General features: G+C 37.2%; 1 long non-coding RNA gene across 8 annotated transcripts in view; it reads left to right on the top strand.

The window, feature by feature from the left end:
- LOC101750098 overlaps nucleotides 1–22123 on the top strand; it is a 485027-nt gene that overhangs the window by 340132 nt on the left and 122772 nt on the right. For all 8 annotated transcript variants that reach the window (XR_005860763.2, XR_006939548.1, XR_006939549.1 and 5 more), the window contains one exon: nucleotides 9726–9825. This is a non-coding gene — a long non-coding RNA (uncharacterized LOC101750098). The remainder of the gene's footprint in view (nucleotides 1–9725; nucleotides 9826–22123) is intronic.

Raw genomic sequence — 22123 nt, 5'->3', positions numbered from 1 at the left:
CAGATTTATTGTTTCTTAGTGTTTGCTACAAGTGTATGCTATTGGTTTCACTGCTAGTAAATGACTACTAGTTTAAAGCTTCAGGTCCCTTTAATGATGCTTGCTTACTTCAGATCTTTTCAAAATTCTGTTATCAGGGTCAGCATGAAGGGGGAAAAAAAGGAAGGGAAGATATATGTAATAAACACAAAAGAGGAAAATAGATGGGGGGGGGGGGGGAGAGGAGGGGAGGGGGAAGGTGGAAACAAAATACTAGTGGTGTCCTGTAGGACCCTGTTTTTGAGCAGGTTCTCAATATTTACGTTAGAAATTGCTTTTTCCAAGAGCATGGTCAGGCTCTAAAACAGGCTGTCCAAGGAGGTGGTGGATCCACTGTCCATGGAAGTGTTCGAGGAACATTTGGTTGTGAGGGATATGGTTTAGAGAGAAATATTGGTGATAGGCAGATGGTTGGACAGGATAGTCTCAGAAGTCTTTTTTCAACCTTGGTGATTCTGTTTTTATATAAGATCTGGTTGTAGAACTCAAATGCATACCAAGGAAGTTTGCAGATGATTCTGAATTAGGAGTATCTGTTGATTTCCTTGAGTGCAGACAGGCCTTGCAGAGATCTTGACAAATTAATGGGCTGTGCCACTCACTTCAATTATGAAAAGAGTCTGAGTTTTAACTTAGTTTGTTTATAGTAAGTCTTGGTGAAGTCTTCTCTACATTGATTCTTTTCAGTAATCAGTTCCAGTCTAGAGCTGAAGAATTGGAGAGTGTAGATAAGAAAAGGGAAAATGCATAATATGATATGGTAAATTCTTAAGTTGGTTGGATAGTTGGGAAATACAAATTCTTCAAGAAAAGAGCATTAGAGAGACTTCCTACTGTTGCTTGCCTTTCGATTTGCCTTTCTAGACTTACATCAATCCCATTCCCTTTCTTTTTTTTCGCTCTTGATTCATTCAATCTCCCCTTTTCCTTGTGTTTTTTTTTCCTAGTTTGTGTCTCTTTACCTTGAAAAAAAAAAAAGAAAAAAAAGAAAAAAAAAAAAGAAAGAAAAAAGAAATCTCCCTTTGCTATTAGATATATTTCTCTAGACTGAAAGGGATAGCTCCGTTCTGAATTCAGTGGTGAAAGGATTCAAATATTCACCTTTCCGTAAGTGAAGAGAAGGTCTTAACAGAGCACTGCAGATAGATAAATCAGTGGCTGCTGGCTGTATTTATAGACTGTAATAAAAGGAAAACTTCTACTGATTACTTATCATTTTTAATGCTAGTGGGTAATCTCTTCCACCTCGTCTCTTCTGAATCTGAATGGTTTTCAAATGCCAGATCAAGCACCCGTCCAGTGACTATGCAAAGATGTACAAGTCAAGGAAGAAGCCACCTGTAAACTGCTTTATTTGATGTTACATTGAGAGGATGGGTTGTCCAGTGGGGAAACATGATAGACTAAAAGAAACATGGCATTTCTTAATTTCTCCATAGATTTTTTTTTTTTCTTTATTAAGCCCTTCATAAGATCCCAAGTCTGTTGAATCTAGAAAGCTTGCAGGAGTTTTTTTTCCAAGATGACTTCATTAGAATAATTACATTCCAGCCAATAACAAAAGGACAGGAGTGACTGAAGGAACTGGGGCTGTTTAGTCTAGCGAAGAGGAGGCTGAGGGGAGGCCTTACTGCTCTCTTCAAATACTTGAGAGGTGATTACAGCGAGAGCCAGGTTGGTCTCTTCTCCCTGATGATGGGTGACAGGAAAAGGGAAAATGGACTCAAGTTGTGCCAGGGGAGGTTTAGGTTGGATATCAGGAAAAACTTGTTTACAGAATGGGTTGTTAAGCACTGGAATGTGTTCCCCAGAGAGGAGGTTGAGTCACCATCCCTGGATGTGTTTTAAAAACTGCCTGAATGTGGTTCTCAGGGACATGATTTAGCAGTGGGTTGTTAGAGTTAAGGTAGTATGGTTAGGTTGAGGTTTGACTTGATGACCTTGAGGGTATTTTCCAACCTGAGCTATTCTATGATTCTGTGTCTCTTCATAATCAAATAGCTAATGGAAAGTTACAAATTTGTGGAGTTTATTTTAAATCTTTTGTTTTTCATCTGGGGTATTTTATAAGAAAGAAAAGGAAATCCCACTAGTTATACAGCACAGTATAATTCAACAAGGAAAGGTGTGAAGTGTTGGATTTATTCTGGCTTTTCATACTCACTGAAAACCAAGTTGGCATCTTTAATGCGGACACAGATGTCAGACATCTTGTGGAGAGAACCAACATGCTGCAGTATGATTTACTTGGCAATGTATTGCAGCAAAAAAAAGGGGAAATGATTTGGCTGTAGAATAGGCGATTGATTTGAATGTACCTCCTAGCCAAACAGGAGCACTGCATTGATTATGTTATCATGAGTTCATCTTTCTGAGCATGATGCTCCCTCCACTCCATTTCCCACTGATTCCTTGTTTTCAGAGTTGTCACTCAATGACCTTTTCATCTGTAGTCTTGTAATGCTAGAGGGGGTGAAATTTAAATGTATTTTCAGCGATTAAGCAATAAATGAATTAGAACACATACAATATGTTTTTTGACCATGTATAGGGATTTAAAAATAAAAAAAGGATCATTAAATGATTACATAGCATTAGCTACATTTTTATATATGAAAATGCTAAGGAAGATATATTAGTTTTGTCACTTCCAAGTCCTGCAATAAGATGGCTGTGCCCTGTACCTCTCCTATTATAATTATGATTTTTATTTTAATAAAATGTTTTCTATGCAAACACCTGGGTTTGCAGCTCCACTGCTCATCTTTCTGATGAAACTCCACTTTTTCATGTGGACTACAATTCTGTCAATTCTCAGAGCTTCTTTTTTCTCAGTGTCATATTTGGCTTATGTTCCTCTGGTGCTGTGTCAGAACATCTGTGCACGCAATTTGCAGAATCTCTCCCTTCGAGGGTTCAGGCAGTGGATGCAGCTCAGCATCCTGTCACCAGGTAACTGGAATAGAGACCACTGGAAGGATGTGCCACAGCACTGATCTGCAGCAGAAGACAGACTCCACACTTGTGATAGAGCCTATCTCTCAAGTCATTAAATATGACCCAATACCAACTGCTATAGAGTGGTCATGACTTCACATGTTCAAACTCCAGAACTTGAGATCTGAGAAGAGCTGTGCTGAGCCAGTATGCTAGAAAGGATTAGACAGGATTTTCGTTTGCTGCCAACAGTGTCATTAGCACATACAGAAGATAATAAGAACAGAGTTAGTAAATATTCTCCGTATCCTCTCCTAGCCTTCAGCAATTTGCAGTTCAGAAACTTTGAGATGAAAAGTTTACTTTCCTCTTCAATAGCTCTTGATGGATTTTCATTCGTTAAACAAATGTAAATGTTAACACCTATATTGTCCTCCTTAGGGATTTCACAACTTTATTCTTTATTGCATGATGTGTTACTTTTTTCTTAGAAGCCTCCTGTCTGCTAGTTTCATTTGATGCTCTCTTGTATTGGGAAGAAAAAAAAAAAAAACAGTGAATGTTGATTCTCTATTTATTGTCTCCATTCCACTCATATTTTAAATATCTCTATCATACTCCCACTCAACTGTCTCTCATCCAGGTTTAAGAGCTGTAGTGATTACTTGTACAAAAAGCATTCCATCTCTTAAATTGTAGCATATTTCTCTACCTTTTTCAGGTCTAGTCTGTATCTACTTTTGAGATGAGGACATGAGAACTTGAAAGGTTGGAAAGATTAACTTCTTTCAAATCCATGCTTATACTACATACAAACTGTAACAACATAATACAAAATAGGGCATGAAAGTTTCAGTAGGTCTGAGTTATCCAGAGTTATGACTTCTAGGATAAATCCACAGACTGTTGCACCTTGGAACTGTTAATTTTATGCTACATTATGCTGTTTATGTAATTTTATGTTGTTTACACTAAGCACTTTTCTACCACTCCAACAGCTAACATATCATTTTAATTTCAGTACCTATTTTTGATTTTTTTCTTGTACATTTTGATCTTCATTTTACCCTACAAACTTGAGAGTGCCTCCATCACTAACAGTTTGTCTCCGTTTAGAAGCAGTAAAAATTCCATTAGCAGGCTGTAACATTCCATTGTTTTTTCCACTTTGTCTTCCCTGCAGAGAAACCTGTACAGTTCAATTGTATGGACTTGGACAATTGTGAGTGATGGTTCTGGTCTAAGAAAATACTGGAAAATAATTCTAGTCACACAGAAGATTAATATGAACAAACTTTTCTTCCATATATTCTATGAGGAGTTAAAAATATAAAGGAAAGACTTTTCAATGTGTCTAGGGAGTTTAGGAGCAGAAATCCTAATAAGATATCAGATTTGTCTTCTGTAACTCTGAAGCTTATGTGCTCCTGAAGCTCCAGTCCTCAAAGCTTCTTGTAGCTACCTGCCCTCTGAGGGAGGTGTGCTTTTACATACACCTCAGCAGTGAAAGTGTGCTGTTCTCTTCAGTGAACTTGCATGAGATAACTGCATTTGAACCATAAATAAACAGACTCTTGCTGCCTGCATCAAAAGATTGGAGCAATCCTCCTTCCCAAATTGACTATGGCACAATGGGAAGCTGATGCTGGATGCTCTGAGGAGGAACAGTGAAGGAAGACTTTCACCAGCTGCTTTACAAGCATAAAAGCAGCAAAATATTGTACATCATGTAGTTAAGCACTGTGACTGTACCTTCCCCATAAAAGGATCAAACCTGGTGAGACACAGTCTACAGTCTAAGAGATTTTTCCATATGGGAAATTGAGACACAGCATGATTTAAGTGGTTCACCCAAGGATAGAAAAAAGGAACAATGGCTAGTGCATTAGCTAGAGGCTTGCAGATTTTATTCAGTGCTTTCTCAGATGCTTCTGAAGCTCACTGTGTGCTTTAAATAGAAAATTATATTTTTTTTGCAGTAGTATGAGATAATTACATAGAAAGTTTTGAAGTGCTTCAGACTGTTGTACTGGTGTTCTGGGCCTGCAGCTAAGAACAAGAGCAGTCAGACTGGAAGTTCCAGAGTCATGGATGATTACCTTGGTTACCTGCTTATCCCTCCAAACGGAATTACTGTTCTACTGACACAGGAGCTTAATCTCAAGCTCCTTATGTGGGTGAACCTGAACTTTTCAGTTGTATTTTTTTTTTGTATAGGAAATGAGTGTAAAAAGAATAAAACCACTGAGCTCCCATGCAGTGGGACTTGCGTTGTCTTGAAAAGGCTGGTTTTATGTCACAATAATAATATTTCTTAGGAAAACCACACAAGGCATCTAATAGTTCTGTGATATTTAGAGAAAAATAAAAGGGCAGAAGCAAAGGAAAAATTAAAAATAACACAATCTTCCATTTTCTACATAGACAGTTGGCAACACTGTTTTTCCAATTAAGATGATAGCATCTGGGCTACTGTAATCCTTAAGGTTGTAAACTGTGTCATGTTGCCCTCTCTAGAGCGGATTCATCAGTCAGCTGATTAAAAAGAAAGGCGCTGCCTATAATTTTACTGTAGGGTGGCTTTAAAAAAAAATTTAATTTCACATGCACTGTGGGAAATGATTTGTCTGAAGCACCAAAGACAAAAACAAAACCAAGGAAACCTTTTCCTTTGTCTTGCCTTCCCCATTAAAAACTATCTAATATAAAGGAATTAAACTGAGGGTTTAACAATTTAAAGTAAATTTTTGTCAACATCTAGATTAAAGTATTACACACTAGAGTTTATTCATACAGTGCTGTTTAAGTTACATGCAAAGTAGAGGGAGAAGCAGAGAGCCTTAGGAGGGAAGAGCAGCGTAGCAGATGGGGCTACACAACAGCTACCACTGAGGCAGGAGGGAGAAAACATAGGAGGAAAGGGAACCAGATACAGAGAAAGGAGATAGGAAGGAATAACTTAAAAGGAACTAAGAGTAACAGAAATGAACTTCACTGGCTTTGATCACTACAGCCATTTCTTTTGCAACCAGCAGAACTTCTGGATTAGAAACCTCCAAATAATGCCATTACCCTGCAAAAGCATAATACCCACCGCAAAACAAAAGCTGTGTTTGTAGGAAGAGATGAAACTTGGTGGTAACTGTTTACATACTGCCTGCCTGACACAGTTGCAGAATTCCTCAGTGAGAGAAAGTAGAAGCTGAGCAATAAACTCAGCACCTTTATCAGATTAAGAAGCTTTTTTCATGTCTTTCAAGTCCACTGTTTCAGAGGCTCAGAGCCAAGGTAGCAACCTACTGAATCAGATTTTATGGCGTATGTCTGAACTACATAAATCTGAAAAAGGCTATGTAAAACAATCTTGACAACAAATAGTCAATGACTCTAATGTAGAAGTAACAGACTCTTCCACAGGCGAGCTCCTTGCTTGAGTCTTGTGTAATTATTCACACCTGTGCTAAAATGGGAACATTTGACACTTGCTCTGCACAAGTCTAAGTGTAAGAGGTAATAAACATTATGAACGTTTTTTGTTTCTTTTTTTTTGTTTGTTTGTTTTCCTTGGGATTCAAGTAGACAAAGGCTGCAAAATAACAGGGATTATAATGATAGCTAAACTCTTTCCAAACATTTTGTTTACTTTTGTAACATCGAGTGAATTTACAATTTCAAACAGATTATTTAGTTCCCTTAGTGAAGTCTGGTACTTTTTGTTGGCTTGTATTGTTACTTTGTTATGCTCTTGCAAAGATGAGCAATCTGACACAATGCTGCTGTAATTTAATAAATTCCAGTAGGGATGAGCTGTGGATATAGGTTGAAAAAGTTTCTGGAATATCAGCAAATATCAAATCACAAACAAGAACTTTAAGCAGTAGCTTAGCCCTAGTATTTTGGAGAAGAGAAATTTTGATAGGTGGAAACATGGTAACGTTCTTGATCTGCAATATGAGTCAGTAGTACGTTGATCTCATTGCTCTTTTTGGCCTACTAAATCAAAGAAATAGTGAACTGAATCCAGCACATCTTTCCCTATCAGATATGATGATAATGGCAACCTGTTGCGTGTTACTCTTGGGAAAAAATAATAACAATAATAAAAAATAGGGTAACTCTTTATGCATAGTTACAAAGCAAAATTGATATGAAGCACAAAAGTGATTTTTACCTTCAGAACTGCTTTTCAGGTACTTGAGCTGTGAGGTGTAACTTCTCTACAGCAGCAGTGAAAATAAGAGCTGGGATTCGCAGAGCAGATGAAGACCTGAGCAGTGAGATCTTTGTGTCTGTAATTGTGAAACTCACAATTGTGTCCAAATTTTGTTGGCTTGGTTTGCAGAACTATGCTAAAGCCGTCTATACTTGCACAAGCCCAAAATGCAGAATAATACATCCTAATAACAAGACAATTTTATTGAAACTTTTCAGAGAGTGGCAACACTTACTCAGCCCAATGCCTTTGAAAAATGCAGTAAATTGTTTAATTCATCCTTGAAAACAGCATGAGAATGTCAGATAAGACCACGATTTTACATCCTTTTTATGCAATGGGAAAATTTCACAAAAGAAAGCATAGCCAGACTTCTATCCAGTCAGGCAATACTAGATTTAGTGAATCAGCCTTAGTCTGGCTTACAACAATATATTTCCAGTGACAAAGGCTGATTTTCTTCTCGTTGAGTCATACAGCCATAGTAGGCTTATGACCTTTGTAAGAAATATGGGTGTCTGTGCTGCCTCAGTAGACTGTAGGTGAAGCTTGTCTTTTGGTTCATAATTCCCACCTGTAAGAGCCACCACACAGAGTCCTGTAGTCCTGTGCAAAAAGCAGAAGCTTTTCTGTTGGCATATTGGATGACTGAACAGCAAGTGACTCTGAACCCCTGGTTCCAGCATGACTTTTTTTTCTTTTTTTCTTTTTTTTTTTTTTAAGTGAATTGACAGCATCTGGTTGACTTGAGTTGGTGTTGGTTATGTATTGGTACTCCAGCCTCATTTCCCATCTGAGTACTCCTTCTATCTGATTTAGTTATTATTAAAAGATGAGCCAGTGTGCTAGAAGTACACAGTACTGTGATATCAGTACTGTGACATCATGGTCTTGCAAATAATTGCCTCAGTTCAGAGTTTCAGAGTGGAAACTGGTTCCTGAAGGGGAAGAACACAGATCTTGGTTGCCCAGTGCAGTAAGGTGGGGGAAAAAGGAAATGTTGCATAGAAGTGGGAGATCTCAGAGCATTTTTTCCTAGCTACAATGACAAATGTTTTGGATGGAAAGTCTTTCATTTCTGAGTACAGATGGGTGGTGGAGTTGTAGAAAATGGCTGTCTGTTCTGTAGTCTAGAAGGCAGACCTATGAACTGCAGGAGCAAATTATTCAGGGGGATGTCTTATATCAAACCATCATTCTTGTTCTTAATCAACAATTGAATAAGCTTAGCTGCACATTTAAATCACAACCACTTTAAGTTCCCAGGATAATAAAGAGGTTATGCTCATTTAGCCCAAGGAACATTTTGATATAATAATTTTGGGAAACTTCCTGTTTCTTTCTCATACAGCGTCCTGTGTTAAGTAGAGAGACTGTGGTGTGAATGTTACCTGGACTGATTTCTGCATGCAGTGAATTGCCCTTACCTTCTTTCTCTGTGTGCCAATCCACACACAAAAGAATGTTTCAAATCACAGCCAACTGTTGTAAGTGCCCTCCAAGGAATCTTTTATTTAAGAAAATAAAATAATAAAAAAAAATCCCAAGTACTTTCATTTTCATTTATTTTCATGTTAAATAATTGTAAAGCATATAAGCAAGTGGTTTTCTTTCAATTGAGTCTCAAAATCACGAGTTTTCTTTTCATTGCAGAAACATCAGAGATCTTCATCATTTATTTAATAAAAATCTAACCCTTTATCCTTGGTTAAAATTTCTACTTGGGATACTTTTGTCCGACAACTGCACCTCAAACATACCTACGTACAAATTGTTCATAGGAAATGGAAGAATGTTTTGGGATGAAGGATACTTTTTGTAGAGTACATAAGGCTCTATAATCAGGGCTTTGAATGTTGTTTGTCTGCTGCTTTAACATAATATTTAGAAATATCATTTTCCTGAAATGTCGCAAAGTGGTTTGATTAGTAGTATGTTTTGAGCAAACCTGTGATTTCTGGTACATGCTGGAAGTTTTAATTCTGGCTAATATCTGAAAATAAATGTCTGAAATCACTAGGCTGGTAAAATATATAAACTGCTTTTTATGACCTTGAGTTTTCAAATGCTGATAGGTAGAAGGAGGGTCTTTATTAGAAGAAATTTTGAAGAGAGAAATAAAAGGGAGGGAGAAAAAGAAGGGAGATGTGAAGGCTAGTTGCTGGATTCAGAAAGAAAGAGAAGATGCAAATTGTGAGGGGGAAAAATGATACAGAAAAAAACGCATGAAAAATTAGCAAATAAGATTAAGGCAAAGAGCAGAGCAAGCAAAAGTAAAAGCCTACGAAGCAGTGCTGGAATTAGGCCAGTGCTGGGCTGTGGCAGATCATAAAAGAGCCTTGATAGGTCTCATAACAAAGGTCAGACTAATTGAAATTTGTTGCTTTCCAATTCTGATGGTTAAATTCCAGTATGGATAAGTGAAATGCACAAAAAAGTGCAAAACGAGAAAGAGCTCTCCAGTATGACAAGGAAAATAATTATTTAAGTATCAAATGTAGAAGGAGAACCTCAAAGTTTTTCTCTTTGTTTCCAGTACCTGGTAAATTAACACGGAGCTATCCCTGACACTGAACATAAATGGAATTCAATCAGGTTCCAACTTTAAACAGGAGGACTGAGGAGACTTCTTAAATGTAAGTCATTTGGGTATGAATATATATTCTTAAGAAATTATTCCTGCATTCTAAGCATAAATCCTATGATCTGGGGAGGAATAAACTGTATCGTTGTATGTAACTAAATGGTTGAATCTACATTTTAAATGGAAAGCTTAGCACAGGCTGACCCACAAGAACATGACTGATACTTCCTTAAGAAGTAACTTCTTAGATGGTCTCCCATAATTGTCATTAACAATAATATAGAAGTAGAAGATATTTATGATGCAAGGTCTGTGGCTGACCATTTATACCAGCAGAAGGTCTGATTCTTCTTGTCTATTTTTTTCATTAAATCATTGCAGGAAGTAGATGAGACAAAGAATTCTTGACTTTATCCAAAGCAGCATCTCCTTTTTTTGTAAATTAACTTAATGAATGTTTAAAAGCAAAATATGATTTTAAGCACTAGACTATATGAAATTGTTTAAATAGCCATTTTTTACAATGAATACCTAGTATCATGGAAAAGTAATTACATAGAGTAAAAGACATGCCCAGTATTTTTCATTTAAGGTGGGAAGTGCCTGTCAGTACACCTAAAATTTATGGGACATAATTCTTGCTTTCTACTCATAGCAATTTAAAGGAGAGACAATTCTGCTGAGGTAATGCTGATATAAAATCTACTGAAGATCTGTCCAACTGTGAGGGGCTTGATTCAGCCAAGTGTGTGAACACATGCTTACATTTGTTCCTACTCTTAGCATATGTTTATGTATTCTGTTGCTGCACTATCACGCACAGTTTGTCAGTTATAGCATAGTCCAAAAACTAAAAAATAAGCAGTCTGAGTGTATGCAGAGCTATGGGGTGTGTAAGTAAATGTGTTCCCGTTAACTCCTGGGCCCTAGAAATGGAATAAGACTGTCCCAGGTTGCTCCTCAAAGCTGTTGTCTTTCCTGGGCACAGAGAAATCTTGCTGCAGCTGGGCAGGAGGATGTATGAGTCTTAGATTCCTTGGGAATCATGTTTCATACTTGCAAAAACCTATATACTTTGTTAATGCATTTAGATATTGTAGTGATTGGCACCTTAGAACTACTTAAGACAGACAGGTATAAGGATTCTAGATGCATCTTTTGTAAGTTCTAATGCAGATTTTGCATTGTCCAGTGATGAAAACAAATGATCTGTGGAATGACAGAACTGTCTAATATCACTTTTTGAGGATGTTGGTATATATTTGCTGTATGATGAATCTTAATCACTTTAACATCTGTAGCAACAAACTGTCACTTGACAAGCACATTTATTTTGTATCTTCTCCTTTTTCTGCAAGCACCACAGCCTATTCTGTTTGAAATCATCATGCTGTATTTTTTGTGCAGTCAGAAAACTCCTTTCTGAGGACAGTGTCAGGGATGCAATGTCATTTAGGCTGGTCTAATAGGGAGAGAGAATTGATGCTTAGTTATGTTCTCTGATGGATGATTGTTTCCAAACAATACACAAGTTTTGCATTTATTGTAAGTTTTGGAGAAAAGTGTAGGAACTGGGAAAACGATTTTCTTGCTTCACATCACGGTTGTTTTTTTGTTATTGTTTTTGTTTTCATCTAGAGCTGAACAAAAGATCTCTGTCACTACTGATGGTCATGCTAACTGGTCTTGACCTTGTTTTTGTTTTCTGTTTGCTGTACTGAATGTCTCCAATCCACACCCTTTCCCAAAATCATGCATAAGCAAATTATTCTATCCAGATAATTGTAATAATTGAGCAACTTCCTGTTTGTCCTTTGTTTGGAACAGTGATTTAGCTTTTAAGGTCATTGGTGAAAGAGAGCAGCGAGAGCTATTCACCTCAATGAGGTGTGATCTGGCCTGTAACACCGTTGCTGATGTTCCCTTATGAAACGAACCAACTCTCAGCAACATGTAGTCACTCCATAAAGTAGGAATCTTTTGCAAAACAATAGCAAATTCAGTCCTGATCATCTCCCAAATACCATAAGTTCTCTAGTCAGTTCTGGTACAGAGTAGTACCCTTAAATGACACTGTTGTTCGAACACATTCCTATTACCATTAAAATTCTTTCTGAGTTAGTCTTTACTGCACATCCTTGAACTCTTTCACAAAATTACAAACTTTAGCCAGCTTTAAACTGGAATCTTTGGTTGTGCTGCATAATTGTTGGTAGTGAGAAAGGATTCAGGTGTTTTATTACTTCTAAAATGACCCTACTATACTTTTTAAAGGAAAAGTTGCAATGCCAAATAAATGATCACTTAATCTCTCACACTCAATTTCCCAAATGTATGTATGGACTCTTCAGCCAACATATTTTTTTCTTGCACGTTATCCTAATACTAATGACAAAGAGGTACTTTATAAATGTTCAGTGTGTGGTGACAAATAGTATATTTTATAAATTAATTTCAAGTTAATGCTAAATTATTATGGAATTACATACTACATACACTTTACTACCAAAAGAGTTCATCATGATTAATGTTATTAAAGTGAACACCAAAGGAATTAATAATGATTTGCACTTATTATAGAGTGGTACCAATATAGAGAAAAGAAGGTTAGTCTAATTAAATTCCAGAAACCACTTTAGGGCTCTGCAGCATTGTGGAGGCTGGTTTTTATGTTAATTAATTCTGTATGAAAGGTTACTGAAGTGTTCTAATATTGTGCAAAGAGGCACCAGGAAATATTTTTGAACTGTTATATTTTTGTCTAAGATTTCTGGACCAAGCAAGATGGAGTCGTATCCATTATGAGCTCCTGCAGACTGTGTAAATGATAATAAATAATAAGCAATTGAAGATTCTAAGAGTTTTTGAGGGATGGAGTTGAAATGGGCGAAAGGTAGAGCTATATTCTGAGCAGACGTGATTGAAGAGGGATCAATCTCAGCCCTAGAAATCCATATCATTGCAATAGGCAGAGTTACTGGGCAGTGCGTTACGGACTTAACTCCCCTTCTGAATTACTACCCTCACACAAATGCTAGATCAAAGTTAGCTTAGATTTTACAGATGTGATTTCATGATGATTTGGAGGTGTTACGGTTGAAGGGGTGAAAACAGTGTGTTTCCGTACATCATTTGCTTTTTAGTTATTCTTATTTTGTGAGCAAAAAAAAAGGTAGAAAGAATTTTTGGTAGTACTTTGACCTACCTAATTCATTTGCAGAATCCCCCAGCTGCTATTGAGTAATACAGATATTTCAGACTCGGATCCAAACCAAGAAAAATATCTCTGAAGAAACAAATGAGAAAATTAACTTTGCTTCTGCTTCCACTAAAATTCTTGGAAATGTTTTTACTTCTACCCTTCTAATAGACCTGTTTGGAAATCCTTTTCAGGCTGGATTTTTCAAACCCCAATTCCCTTAAGCACATGCTTCATATGTTAGGCATGTGTTTAAATTCTCTTGATTTAGAGGCACGTACTTGAGGGCACTGCTGAATAAAGAAGGGTACGAGTATGTACTTAAATGCTTTGCTGATCAAAGGAATAAACCTTTTCATCTGATCTATGCTTAATGTGAGTTAGATCTCATTTACCTGTTATCCAGTAGTCAAGAATACATAAGAATATACCAAATCTCTCTACTAAATATACCATTATTGACTAAGCTGAATTCTGTTGGTTATTGAACTAGGAAAGGCTACATAATACACTATGTTTCTACGTTTCTTTTTTTATATACTTTATGATGTTAGTTGTAAATTACATTTTCAAGTTCTACAGTCTCACTGCAGATAAAAGGTGGGGGGGTTGAAGACAGTATAAATGAGAAGAGGGAAGAGGGGTTTTGTTGTTTAATTCATACATTCTGTATAACACAAGAATGATTCAATGTGTTTTATGTTCTTAATATTTTTCTTTATATATGCCATGCGCTATGCAATACATCTCTTCCTCCTTACACTAACAATTTATATTCAGGATACTCTAATGAAGTACATCTTGAGTCTCCTTTTCATGGCTAATGAGGAGACAACAAGAATTTGACTAATACTAGTACAATTACTGGAGCAGTGAAGCGTGCATCTCTGATTAGACGTGATAATTTGCAAGGCTGGGCTCTTCACATTAAGTTTGCAAACAGTTTAAAAATCACTTCCTCTATTTATCCAGCTAATCTCTGTTTAATGACTCCAGGCCTGACAAAAGAAAGTGAAAATATCTCTTAAAATCCTATACTTCATTTATGAAGCTTGTATATAGAGCAGCAGTGTAATTTATAGCAAATCTTTTCCAGAAGACTGTTTGATGAAGCCCTGCAGCCAACTTTTCACAATGCAGTGGTATTTGTATTCATCCTGTAATACTTCGGGGTTTCCTTTATAGAGGGATATCTTTCTCTTTGTCCAGATTTGGACGTATTTCTACAGATTTTTGTCTCTTTTGTTTGATTCCTTTTCTTTCCAATTCACCTTTTGAATTCAAAACTTCATTATTTATCGAGGCTTAAAATTTTTGCCTGATTTTTTTTTTTTTTTTTTTTTTCTTCCTCAGAGGAGTTTGTTGGAATTGACTGATGGTAGTGCTAAGCAGTTCTTCATTAGTCAGCATCATCATGAGCGGTCAGGTTTTAATGAGAATATGGCATGTATCAATTCAGATCTGTGGAAAAAAATCCTTATTTTGAGTCCAGTTTTCATTTTATTTTGAGTTTGGTTTTGAAACAGAGTTGCCTGAAACCACAGCATCTCAGGTTAGAATTGTTAATGATTTTAGTTACTCACATGGAAAAAAGCTCTTTCTGTCAGTAGGTGGCACTCGTCCTGAATCAGGAGCAAGAAGATGCTGCTTTAAACGGACAGATAGCTGCATCAGAGGCACGTAAAATGGGCAGCTGCATGTAAAATTGCATACTGATTAAAAATAATGCTTCCTGGGTGTGATCACAAAGAAAGAGCAGGCAGTAATTGTTCTGGAGGGTGCGACTGAGTTGTCTGATCTCATGAATAAGCTGCCAGTTGCTTTCCTGCCTCACAGATTGAGTACCCACAGTGCTGACTTCATGCTACACAGTGGCATTATCAGATTGTAATTTCTTTCAAGCTTCTCTACAAATGAGTAAAATCAGATGCAGCATAAGGATACTGTTCTAGGGAGCCATAAAAGATTCAGGTTTGTGCCTCACATAGATCTTTTTTGGAATATAAAAGCTGGTACACAGAGGGATCAAATGCTCAGCCTGTTGTTCAGCACATATTTGGTTGCTTATGTGGCTTTTGGAGAGCCTGATCAAATGTGTCGTGTTAAAGATACACTGGCCCTGGGGTTTCCCTGTCTGTTTTACTTAAAGGTACTTAATGGTTTTGTTTCCACTGAAAACTGGCAGCTGTTACAGGGATTGATTGGGACAGACAGAAAATCTACATGAGTTTCCTTGTGTCCCTGTGGAAGTTATCTGTGTCGGGGAGGAATGGGTTCCTAGGGAAGTTTAGAGAGACTGCACAGAGATCTTTAAATATAAAGGGCATCTGCATCTTCCTCCTTTTCCAAATAAAAAAGGAGGAGATAAAAATAGAAAACTGTGTTTATCACCTCTTGGGGATGGCAGGATTCTGAAACTGAGCTGCAAAATCCCAGTAGCTGAACATCCCCCTGAAGGTTGGGATGGAAGGGTGGAGGCAGTGCAAAATGACATCACTTTCTAGCTGTTACTAATGTGGTGGAAGCTGGCCAATGCAGCTTCAAAAATGGAAAAAACAGATAAAGACTTCTCTTCATTCTTCTCTGCAGCCTCCGCTGGTGGTCTTAGTAGGAAGAACTGTCTGATTTCCCTTTCCCCCATTACCAAGTAACAAAGTTAAGGATCAGAAGGTGACGTTTGAATATCTGTCATCTCTTCATAGGATTAGTAGTGTTATTTTTGAAAATGATGCCCATGCTTCTTAAAGGTGTAGGAACTGAGGAAGCCATTTTCCCTAGAGGGAAACTAAGAAGAAAGCAGCACTACAAAGCTAGCAGTAAGAGTGGCTTGCTTGCAGCTTTCTTTTTCCCGGTGCTATGAGAGCTATAGTTCTTAAATTGCTGCATGTGCTCTATATAACTGACATAATTTCGTAATAATGATAAATTTCCTGCTCTTAATCACAACAGCAGTGCTGGGAAAGAAATGTCTGCTTTTGCTCTTGCTTGATACCTTAGGAAGCAGCTTATCCCACTCGTGGCTAAAGATGAGGGCATTGCACTGCTGTTCTTGTGCCATTTGGATTCTGCCTGTGATTATTGCAAAGTTTCCTCACTGCTACTTAATGAGTAACCCCTAGCTAATGCCAGATACTGCCTGTAGCCTCCAAAGCTGTCATAGAATCATAGAATGCCCTGTATTGAAAAGGACCTCAAAGATCATCTAGTTTCAACCGCCTTGCTGTGGGTAGGGTTGCCAACCACTAGACCAAGCTGCCCAGGCTGACAATGAAGCTTTGAAGAAGACTACAGAGTTGCCTTTCCCTCTTCCTTGTGCCTTATGTCAGGAAGCTGAACCTGAATTTTGTGGAATTCATACCAAAGATTTTAACTTGACAAGGATGGCAGCATTTCAAGGCATGCTCACATTTTATTACAAAGCTAAGTCATTGTCTAACATATTACAACTGTTGGTAGAAATACACACGCACAAAAAAAGTACATAAGTACTCTTCTAAATAGGCTCATAATAAAAACCTAAGTTACTACTGCCAGTTCCTTAAATTAAAATGTGTATATAACAAACCTTTCCTTGAAATAGTTTGTCATTGTCATTGTCTACATAGTAGAACACCATTCCCTTCCCCATCCCTGGGGGCATTCAAGGCCAGGGTAGATGTGGCACTGGGCAGCCTGATCTAGTGGTTAGCGACCCTGCCTACCACGGGGGGTTGAAACTAGATCATTATGGTCCTTTTCAACCCAGGCCATTCTATGATTCAAAGCGTGCAAAGAGTGACTGTGCCTTTATCTTTCACTCAGTATTCCTGGTTTCTTCACAGCCGTGTTTTTGCTCGGTGTCTCTATTCTGTTGCAATCCAGTGAGAAAAATCTGTATCCTGATCAGCCACCTTAAATTCTTTTATAAACTACCTCCAGAGCTGTCCATGCTGGCATTTAGCCAGGTACCACACTCCACTGCACATCTGTATCACCTTTCCCTGCTGAGAGTGCTCACATGGTAGGGTTCACATATCCCTGAGTAAGTTCAGGAGGAAGAAATGGTTCTGTGCTTATGGCATTAGCATGGATCTCTGGAAATCTGAGATCAGAGATTGAGGAACCTGTCCCAGAACATGTGGAAAAACCTATTTGGTAAATGGGAATAGTGTCAGAACTGCCTGGATAGAAATATTTCCTTCTTTCTTTGTTCACATGGATTGTGGACTCCCCACAGAGTAGATGGTGGTGCAGTAATCACAGAAATAATGTTTTGATTTTCCCAAGACAATTGTTCTTCCATGAGAGGAATGTTGAAATAAGATTCACTACTCCACTGGGAAACTATGGGATTCCAAGATTACTCAGTCCCTCAGGTTATTTCCACTTCTGAATTGTTTGAATTCTGATTTCCAAATGAGAAAAGGCTTTTAAAAGCATCTTTGCTTCTTTTCCTTTTTTGAATGAGACACGCTTGTGAATAAAGTTTTTCATCACATTAAATAAAAATTTAAAATTAAATAAAAGTATGCCTGGAAAGCAAAGTTCATATTAATATGCTCTCTGGTGCAAGTGGAAAAACAAGTATCATTTAAATTCTTACTCAAGTAAAAGATCTACATGGGATAGCATTTTATGAAAGCCCAACTGCTTGAGAAAAAATCATCTTTCAGAGTTCTTGGCATTTTGGATGCTAGAGAATCCCCTCCTCAGCTAGTTTCCTTCCTGTGTGTTACCTATTTTCAGGCAGGCAATTTTAGAAGGATGTATTTTCCAACTAACACTTGCTATGTGTTTAATTAGGGTGAGCTCACACTGCAGTAATATTCAGTTAAAAAGTCAGTCAATTAGAAACCAGTGGAAACCAGATGTGGTTAGCTCCACTGCTCACAGAACAAGTTGTTCTCCACAGAATCCTTGCCACTTCTTCCTCAGATATGAGCTGTGTGCTCAGATTTTGCTATTTCAAACAACTCACAGAGTCCATGCAGATTTAAGACCAACTGTTGTGCAATCACAGTCACCCTCAAGCAGGGAATAAATAGGGATTGAGTTATTTCTCAGATTACTGTTCAGAAAAGCGCCTTAAAGAGTAGCATCCCTTTCCACTTAGTTCTTATCTGAGCATTTAGTCTGAAGCTTGTGTTGTCTGATTGGAGATCATTCACAGGATATCTCTTTCAGTACCTTCATTTTTGCTACCTTTGTGGGAAGTCTGTGCTATTTTGCCACGAATTAGAGGGTCCTTGGGGTATCTTGCAGTGCGTTTTATTGTGCTTTTTTTTTTTCCTTTTTTCTTTTTTTTTTTTTCTTTTTCTACATCATTCTCTTTTACCTGTGTGAATACTTGCAAACTCAGTTTCAGTTACCTTTTCCTGAGCTTCTTGCCTTAACTTAGAATTTAAAGTGCCCTGGAATATTCACCTAGGATATTTTTTATGGAGCTGAATCTTCTTTGTTCATCTTTGTAGAGATTTGCAGCACTTTCCATAAAATAGAATGGTATTACAAGTCAATATAACTACTGCCTACGTAGCCAATTATCAGCCTTGTTCTTCTCCATAAGCTCTTCATGTTTGGATGTGGTATAGACAGGTAGAAAAAGAATTTAATTTCACTTCCAGTGAGATCTTAGCCTAGATGATTTACTGCACCACAGATAGACTTGGGGCCTAATGGCTGTTTTTGAGCTGCAAAGCTCTGCCTTGTAACTTTTGGCATTTGGAAATGCACTGCTGTTGAAAATGTGCAAAATGTTCAGTGTTGACAGAATGCAAAGTCTAGCTACAAAAAAATAAAAATAAAAGAACCCCAAAACTTATATTGTAATCAAGCACATCTACACAACACAGCAACAAATCAGCCCTAGAAGGGCTGTTCTGGTATCTGCTGTCCTCTTAATTCATGAGGGAGATTTATTTTTGTGTGTAATATCCATTAACCCCAAAATAAGAGTTCCTTCCTGTAGAAATTTTAAGGCATAGATTAGGATTTTTGGTCACAAAACTTAAAGCAATTAACTCATTCATGAATCAAGAATTTTAATTGAGATCACTAAGGTTGAAAAACAAGTGTGTTATTCATGTGTAGGATTAGACCTTCTTCTAGCCCTTTCCACTAAATATTTGTCCATAGAAGGGTTTGTTTTAGACCAACTGCAGCAGAAGAAAACATTATACTCTGATTTGATATTCTGTGAGTCAGTGGAAGTTGGTAACATACAGCTATATTTATCTTGTCCTGTCATTTCAAATGTACCTTTACCCACACTATGGAATCATTTCTTATAGATGCTAGCAGAAGTGTTTCCCATCTCATGCCAGATTTTTTTTTTAAGGCAGAATTGTTTATTTTAGACAGGTTGCTTCACACCCTGTTCAGAAATGAAATGTTTACTTTGTGTATGGAGTTTGACAGAAATGAAGAAAAATCTTGTCCATTTACCTCAGTTGTCCTTACCTCATATGAAAGAAAACATTCACAGCTGTCTCTAGTGTCCTCCAATGCAATAATTTTTCTCAGAGGTAGACCGATCCCCAAAACTTGCTGACACTGCCACTTGCTTTCTGTGTTACTATCACCTCTGGACAGAGGGAGAACGAGTCTGGTCTCTAAGTTTCCATTAAGTCCAGTACATCGTTACAAGCAAACTCGTATCTTGCTACTTGTGCTATCTGAAAATACAGCAAAGATTTTTACTGACGCTGAAATGAATAATTTTCAGACCACTACAGGGAGCTATACACATAGATTTTATTGATAATCAACAAGATTTGTACTCATTAGAAAATTCTCTCCTTAAACAATTACTGTATTGTATTACTCCAAAAGAAATATCCAGTATTGGATGTGTTATTTTCCTTTATCCCTCTTTATGTCATTGGGCTTATCTTTCCTTTGAGTTAAGCATACAGGACAGTGCTATGCTATTGATGCATGCAGTCATTGTAAACTTGATTTCAGTTGGTTTGAAACTCAATTGCAGCTCTAATAATTTTTTTTAAGGAGTCAGCATGAATATGGTAAGGTCTACACAGAACAAATATAAAACAAATGTGAAGAGATAATTAATGCATCCTTGTAAAGTACTTGTAATAAATCCCAAGAAATTGTTCCTCAAGTCTTTAAAGCAAGGAGGTTAAGTTCTGTAAATGTTATGTGGTTCTTCTTGCTCTCTTGGAAAAAAATGTTATCTGGAAACAGTGTTGTGGTGAGGTATGTTTGTTTGTTTAGGGTCAAGAAAATGCAAATGATAATGGATTTCAGATATGTCAGCCTCGAACTGAACAAATGCATTCTAACTTCACAAACCTAAAAAAAAAAAAAAAAAAAAAAAAAAAGTAAAGATACAAATCTTCCCTGTGGTATAAAAACACAAAGGTTTAGATGCTTCTTTGGGGCCCACTAAACAGTACAACAATAAAGTGCAGCAATGTTAACAGGGAACAAGATCTTCATGAACAGAAAAAAGCACAGTATATTTTCTGGAGAACATCCAGACTTTTAAGGAGGAAGACTTCACAAGTTTTTCCACTGAGTCAGATAATTGCTTTGAATATCAATCATTGCAGGAACAGGGAAAAAGGTCTGACATATGAAATAGAAAAAACTCTATTCTAAATAACCTGCAGCAGAGAAAACTGGTATTCATGCCTAGCACTTCTAGTAGCAGATGCAGTATGTGACTGCAAACCCAGGCGTTTATCCATGCACAGCTAAACCAGGTGTTTCTAAGGGAAAAAAAGATTCCACTAGTCAAATACTGTGGGTTGATGTCAATAGTGCCTGCACCCTCAGAAGATCAGAATTAGACTTTAAGCATTCATTATATTTTGTTAAATTGAAGAATGTAACTGTTATCCCGGTGGTAAAAATTTTATTATTTCCTGTGTATCTAGGGTTTTATCCCATTACATGTTGACCTCACTCACATAATTGGCAAGAGGGTATTCCATTAAAAGTAAAAGCTTTTTTATTTCATTTTCTCTACATAGTTCAATTTTTAAAGTCCATCGTCTAAGTGACCGAGCATTTTCTAGGTTCACCGACTTTCCCTATATCATGGCTTCATTGCTCTGAATTCAAACTACGATTTTTTTCTATTTATTTACTTAAAGGAATGACCAGAACTTTCTTGTTCGGACTGCTCATCCTCCAAGCTTGTATATACGTCAGAATAAGCTACAGCTTTCAGGTGCCAGTACAAGCATTGTGTACTGGATACAAATATGTATCTGGTACTACCAGAGGGGAGCACAAAGTATTTTTATATTCAGGTTCTTCTCTAACTTTTTTCTGCTTAGTTAGCATCTGAGTATGTGATACCCCTACAAGACAAAGCTAGCTGAATTTTAATCCAATTTGCTGTGGACAAATGCATATACTAGTGAAAATTTTGTCAGAATAACAACTTGCCCTACTTGCTGATACCTTCTTGGCTAGGTTGTTGATGGAATAAAGGTAGAGCTGTAGCTATTATGTCATTCTTAGATGCTTCAGTTCAGTGGTAACAGAAAAATCCTAACGTGTCTAATCAAAATGATACATTCTGATGTAAAACTGAGTGTTCAACTTCCAGAGTAGCTACCGATTAAATTTATCCTTGCAGCGGAAAGACTATGGACTATGGGTTCCGTAGGTCCACCGCACTGTAAAACAGATCGACTCGGAGAGGTCTGCTGCAATAAATGTCTTCTTAGTCGTATACTCTTAGTAGGCAGATAATGCTCTTTTCAGTGTCTTTCAATCAGTGGTGTGAGAGCAGCTTGTAAATTGCCGTGAATCATGCCATGGCCAGGGGATGTTGAAACTTCTGTGTTGGGGAGTTTCAGACATTGTCTACGTGCTCTCCTCCCAGCTGTCCTCCCACTCTCTAAGTGCAACTGTGACTGTATGATGGATTTTGTTTAAAGCAGTTATTAAAAGAGAAGTAGTAATAATTGCAAAAGTATCATTTGAAAATAAATTGAGAGGAATAGATGTGCTTAATTTTTGTGGTGGCTTTTCAGTTTTTCTTTTTTTTTTTTTTTTTTTTTGTCTTTTTTTCTTCAAAGTTTAAAGTAACCAGAAATATTAATTAGAAAAATAAATTATAATCATGAGAAAAATTTGAGCATTTTAAGGATGAACAGAACCTGTAGCTACATAGTATCTATTAATGCAATTGAAAGCC

This window comes from Gallus gallus, chromosome 6 (assembly GCF_016699485.2).
Source record: "Gallus gallus isolate bGalGal1 chromosome 6, bGalGal1.mat.broiler.GRCg7b, whole genome shotgun sequence".
NCBI lineage: Eukaryota > Metazoa > Chordata > Aves > Galliformes > Phasianidae > Gallus > Gallus gallus.
This window is presented reverse-complemented; position numbering and strand designations above follow the sequence as displayed.